The sequence below is a fragment of the Tenebrio molitor genome, chromosome 1 (genome assembly GCF_963966145.1).
Source record: "Tenebrio molitor chromosome 1, icTenMoli1.1, whole genome shotgun sequence".
Classification (NCBI taxonomy): domain Eukaryota; kingdom Metazoa; phylum Arthropoda; class Insecta; order Coleoptera; family Tenebrionidae; genus Tenebrio; species Tenebrio molitor.
Genome location: NC_091046.1, coordinates 33,043,361 through 33,049,834, shown reverse-complemented (window position 1 = coordinate 33,049,834; position 6,474 = coordinate 33,043,361). Strand labels below are relative to the sequence as shown.

Here is a 6,474-nt window from a genome sequence, read left to right as displayed (position 1 = left end):
ACACTTTTAATAACATTTATGTCAAGCAATCTATCAGTGGACAGAGTTTACTAAAGTGCAGAATTTTGCCATGATTTATTATTAAATTGGGCGGTCACTTCCACAAAAGAGGTTGACATGGGCTACTTATAGAACCCTTTATAGACTTAAGAATTACTAGGAACGTTCTGAACAGAAGTTACCAACAATGAGGTATTTATTTATGACACCGTACTCGTAGTAAATCTTACTAATTTTTCGCTGTTAAAATTGGAATAACTCAAAAACTAATAATTTACTTTTAAGGCGAATTTCATAATTGTGAATTATGAGCCTGTACGAAAAAAATTTTTTTACTCAGTATCATGAATTAGAGAGTAGATTTATGAGCAAGGGCGTTTCCGGCTTCTCTTTTCATAGGAAAACTTGGAAACATTTTGTTTTAAAGAAGGTTTGAAAATGTAGGAGCTAAAAGACCAGTCGAATAGAACTTTGAACGGATCTGAACGCATCTTGTTTCTGGTGTGTGAAGTGATTTTTTATTGAGTATTGGTCTTCAGTATATGTGCCGCTGTAATATTTATTACAATGCCTAATTGTGCCGTATTTGGTTGTCTAAACCACAATATAAAAACGAAGGAAATTGACATTAAATATTTTCGAGTTCCGAAACAAGTGGACTTGGCAAATCAGTGGACCAACGCGTGTTGTCGCGCGGATAAAATTAACCTTCAGAATGCAAGCATTCGTTGGCAACATTTTGAAGAAAGTTGCTTCGAAGTTCCATTGAAGCAAAGACTTCTTAATTATAACCCTAAAAACGCAAGGTATGAAAACAGACGCAGTTCCCACGATAAACGTTCGTCAAATGAAAAGAGAGGTATTATTCCCATTCAAATAAAACGAAAACTTGATTCTCAAAGGGCAGACAGACTGGCCAGACAAAGAGATCGGCAAGATGTCAGTGGATTATTGTTAAAATCATCAACTAACGCGGAATCGTGCGTTGATAGAGTAGAAGAAAATGTAAATTTGTCTTCTACTAGTAGAAATACTATGGATGAATTAAACGGACCAAATGAGAACAATTGCTACGAATGTGAAAAATTGAGGGAACAAATAGCAAGTTTATGATCTGAGAAAACAGCGTTACTGAAGAAAATTGAAATGTTAGAAAGTAAACCTTCTCCAGAGGCTCTCTTGGCAAGGATTTTTACTTCAGGACAGATAAAGAAACTTAGTAATCCCGATCGCAACATTCAGTGGTCACCAGAAGATATTGCAACGGCAATCTCTCTTCGTAGTGTTAGCCCTAAGGCATATAGGTATTATAAATTTTTATATACATATGCCGCAATAAATTATTAATATTATTGTAAGTACCTTCGAGATCTGAAATATCCTTTACCAGCTTTATCTACATTGAGAATGTGAGCTTCCACATTCAATCTAGACCAAGGAATTCTACGGAGTGTAGTATCATTAATAGGCAAGAAAGTTTTAGAATTATCTGAAGTGGAAAAACTTTGTGTTCTGTCTTTCGATGAAATGTATGTATCCAACAGAATCGACATTGATAAGAAAGAAGAACAAAAACTAGGACCACATAAATCGTGTCAATGCGTGACGGCACGCGGATTATTTGGAAAGTGGAAGCAACCAGTCTATTATAAATATGACCGACCCATGAAAATAGTTATTTGTATCACAAGGCCAGAAACTGCACTTTTGCGAGTACTCGCAAAACAGTTTCTGGACGTGTGATACACAAGATTTTTTGTGCCGACAATGAATACATTTGTTTGAAAATGTGTTTAATTTTTCATTGTAGGAACTTTTTTTGGTTCCCTTTTTATGTTGGCAAGGTTAGTAATACTATAAATATTTGTGAATTTAAAAAATCAAGATCTCTTGTTTTCTTGACATTTATATAATTCTTTTACAAGTTGCGCGTGGTAATATAGCCCCATTAAAGAAAATGAATACCCCAGCACATATTAAGGAAGCTGCGGAAATGGCAATTAATAATTCATTGCCCCAAAAATCCATGAAAAGGTATGGGCAAGAATATGATATATTTATGAAATGGGCCGAAGACAATGATGTCACCATCTACAATGAGTATGTTTTACTTGCATATTTTCAAGCCAAGTCTCAAAATTTAAAATCATCCACACTGTGGTCGATTTATTCATTGTTGAAGTCAAAACTCATTGCTTTTTTAAAACGAACGAAAGACGGATATGTGGCAAAAAAATCCAGAATATTAGAAATCGAAGAGATAGAAAAGTTTATAAATGAAGCACCAGATGAGACTTACGAGTACCTTCTGATGAAAGTTAGGGTCTTGATGTTAGTATTTTTTCCAAATTTTGAAGTCTTTTTTTAGGTGGCTTTAATAATAGGCATGTGCGCGGCATGTCGTAGACATGAACTTGGTAACTTGGTAACTTGGCACCAATGGCAAGTTTAAAAGTTGACGAAGTGAAGGTTCGTGATGATGTCATCGTCATATCCATCCTAGAAACAAAAACAAAAAGACCAAGAACAAACTGCATCACCGAACCATTGTGGATCGGATTAATCAAGAAATATACAGGGTCTCTATAAATGATTGTCTGGTCAAGCCAGCCTTGGAAAAAAAATTTACTGTTCCGCTTTTTTGAAACCGATGCCAAATTCTAGTTAGTTTTCACGGTCACTTCTGACATTAGTGACTGACGTTTCGTTTGCGCTTGTCAGTCGAGTTTTGGTTCCTTATATTCGTTTTATCGCAGTTAATCACAGTTAATATACACCAAAAATCAGTATTTTTCAATAAAAATTGCAAGTACGTCCGCTTTTAGAGGTAAATACACTGGCAAAATTTGTGAGGTTATGCTTTAATATTTTATGTTTTATTTTAGCTTTATTTTCTTTACAATGGTTTATTCTGTTGAACAGAACACGTTCATTGTTGTTTTTTACTTTCGAAATGGAAGGTTTAATAATGGGGAATTATCTGTTTGTAAAAATGAATTCCATCAAAATATCTGAACAACATTGTGAACAGATTTTTAACAATCAGAACAATTAGCAGGGGTAAATCATTAGGACGAGCACCAGTATCTGATGAAATACTCAAGGATTTGAAAGAAATGGTGGAAAAGACTACAGATATCCATAGCCTGTTTATCTCAACAATCTGGTGTACCAGGATGCACTAGTCACAAAATCATTAAAAATAGGCTACAACTGCATCTTTATAAAATTAGTGTTGTACAAGAACTCCAACCTGCAGATTATCAAAGTTGTGTTCAGTTTGAAAATCACTTCAATTTCATAATTTGGAGTGCTGAGAATCCACACCAATTTGTAGAGACTCCTTTACATGTTTTGAAAATTGGTATGTGTAACTGTGGATAGCAGTGTTGCTATACCCTTAACTAAGAAATGTTGCAAAATATTTTTGAAAATAAATGAAGAATTGTCAAGTGTTTAGAAGTTAATGGGGGACATTCTCAATCTATTTTATAAAAAAATACCTATTTGTTATCGTTATTTAGTGTTGTAAATTATGTTGTTGAATACATTTGATTTTATTGAAAAACCAGTAAGACTTATTTGTTATGAAAAACACTGTTATTTATATTGGAAGAAAAAATGGGAGTCAATACCATATTCGACAATTCAGTCTAGGTCGTATTTACCACTAGCATAAAACAAGAAATGTGAAAGCACTAAAGCAGACAAAAAGGCAGTATCAAGTATTGTATTGTGGTATACGAGGACAAGGTGTTCTCAATATTTATCTGTTTAGATTTGTTCTCATACCAATTCCTGTACAGTGTGTGGCGGTACGATGGGGGCAATAATTGTTCCCCTGTGGGTGTTGATATTAAATAATAAATACATTAATGTTAGCAAGAGTAAAGCACAGTTGAAACTTGTCTCTGGTTAAAAGCCAACAACCTAACCTGAAAATGTGACATTCATTAATTGCCGAACAAAGCGGCACATTCAAAATTTGACAACTTTCCATGGCTGGCTGGACCCGACAATCATTTATAGAGACCCTGTATCTCAAGACCACCAAATCTACAACTTCGACGCTTTTTTCTATATTATGCAAATAATAAGTGTACAAGGCAGCCTGTGGGTATTCATTCTTTCGGGAAAATGCCATCCAAGATTGCCGCATATTTAAAATTGCCAAATGCTATCCAATATACTGGCCACTGCTTTCGCAGGAGTAGAGCCACACTACTAGCAGGACAAGGAGCCGATATAACAACCATAAAAAGGCACGGTAATTGGAAAAGCACTGCAGTCGCCGAAGGGTACATTGAGGATTCACTTAAGGCCAAAATAGCCCTAGCCAACCAGTTAGTTGGACGAAATACTTCTTCATTTCCAGCAGCTGTGGCATCTACATCCAGTTCAAGTTTTCAAAATATTGTAAACGAGCATCAAGAGAACACACAAGCTGTGATTTCAGAAGGTTTAACAACAAACCTTCATAATCTTGATGTAAAGCTGAAAAACTCTGTCCCAAACATAAACATTTCTCAATGCACACGCTGCACCATTAATGTTAATTTTAAGTAAGAGTGATGTTGCCACTGTTAATTTTTATTTAGCACTTAAATACATTTAATTTCACAGTTTCATTTAAGTTTAGTGTTTAATGTAAAAGGAATGTCCAAGGAATGTCAATTTTCATTTTTAATACACTTCCATTTCTCATTTTAATTTAGAACTGGATGTCCCAGATATGTTTATTTCCTTTTAGTACTTTTGGTAGACAATTACATTGAATTTGAAATAATGTTTGTTCAATTTTCTTGTCGATATTCAGTCAGTGTCTGGGGGTAACTTAAAAAAACAAGACGCATTGAATATCATTTATTGCACATCATCAGTTATACATACCCTTAATTATTATTTGCAATCGAGTGAAAGTCCATTATTGTTAACATTTTGCAAGGTTTTTGCTCGGAATACTTATTTCAACGGTGATTAAATTTGTTTGGTTGTTTGTTTGACACTTTTGACCTACATCAATTGACAGCAAACGTTGCCAACACTGATATTAATAACGTAATATCCCTAAAGTTCGTTTTCTAACCTAGGCCCGCAACGCTGAGTTTCTGGCCGCTCAAGGCTACTCGAAACTTTAGTCATGCCGACCGGAGGCACAAAAAAGATATTTTGTTACAAATCATTTCCAAATTGTGTACGGCTGGATTTACGGTTACAGCTATTGTAAGTGATATGGGTTCCTGCAATATGAGTTTATGGAATGAGTTAGATTTTGGATACAACAAAAATTGCTCTTTTCAGCATCCAGATAACAGTACATACAACATTTTTGTGTTCGCAGATGCACTGCACTTGTTGAAATTATTGCGAAACCGCTTTCTAGAACAAAGGTTTCATTTCGAGGGGCACATCCTAGAGAAATTTTGCTTTGAAAAACTACTTACAATATCTAATTCTGATGTTACTCTTGCTCACAAAATTACCCGCTACCACTTAGATTTAAAACGCACTCAACGCCAGAAGGTTCGGCCAGCAGTTCAATTATTTTCAAGAACCGTATTAAAAGCAATGCAGCACTGTGTTAAAAATGTAGATATGCCCGCAGGCTCGTCTTGGGATGAGCTCTCTGCATTTGTAAACCTTATAAATAACTGGTTTGATTTATTTAACTAAAGAGCAAAATTTGGGAAAGTAAATGAAAAAAACGCGTTCGGAACCGACTTTGTTAAACAAAACGAACTGCTTGATGAGGTGTCTGAAACAATTAATGCTATAATTGTCGGATCACATAAGGGACTTATCCCTTTTCAGAAAGGAATTTTGTTGAGCAACAGATCCTTGGAAGAAATGTTTTTATATTTGAAGTCTAACTATAAAGTTGATTATTTATCAACATTCCGTCTTAACCAAGACATACTTGAAATTTTTTTCCTATACATATAAGAGGAATGGGTGGTGTTAATAAATCATCCCACACCCAACGAGATTAAATTTCGATTAAAGTGATTTTAGGGAAAAACAATCTGCAGTAGTTTTTACGCAAAATCAAAACACGGACAAAATGTTGAAACATGCTTACTCAAACCACTTTTGTCACCTAATTTAGAAGTATACTCTAATGATGACGATACAGTGTGTCTTACACATATTTTCTTTTTCCAATTTAAAGAATATTCCATCAGAGAAAACTTCCTGTGATGAAGAATAATTTGGGCTTGTTAAAGGAATTAGAATTTAAAGAAAAAATAAATGACGAGGCAATTCGATATACAGTGAGGAGCAAAAGAAACGCAACAATTCGATAAATCATAAACTGTTGAGTTTTGAACAAAGAACAAAAACAGGTCGATTTTTAATTTCAATTTCACGTTTATTGACGCAACATTTTTTTATACAGGGTGCTCCTTGTCAAGGTAATGACGTCATCATCAATTTTTTTAAATAGCATCTATATTTATTCGTCATCACTTTGAT

The 6,474-nt window shown here is 34.5% G+C and overlaps 2 long non-coding RNA genes across 5 annotated transcripts; one reads left to right on the top strand and one right to left on the bottom strand.

Moving 5' to 3' along the window:
- Positions 1-3,571, top strand: LOC138136159 (uncharacterized). 4 transcript variants are annotated; one of them, XR_011161193.1, is made up of 3 exons: positions 3-1,304; positions 1,370-2,827; positions 2,886-3,571. It is a non-coding gene; the product is annotated as an uncharacterized lncRNA (long non-coding RNA). The 4 variants fall into 4 exon arrangements; XR_011161192.1 differs by having other exon boundaries at positions 1,360-2,827; XR_011161191.1 differs by having other exon boundaries at positions 4-192; positions 286-2,827.
- A 1,003-nt stretch (positions 3,572-4,574) lies between these two features.
- LOC138136152 (uncharacterized) lies at positions 4,575-6,144 on the bottom strand. The gene is made up of 2 exons (XR_011161180.1): positions 4,891-6,144; positions 4,575-4,833 (listed from the first exon to the last, which is right to left on the bottom strand). It is a non-coding gene; the product is annotated as an uncharacterized lncRNA (long non-coding RNA).
- Between the last annotated feature and the right edge of the window lie 330 nt (positions 6,145-6,474).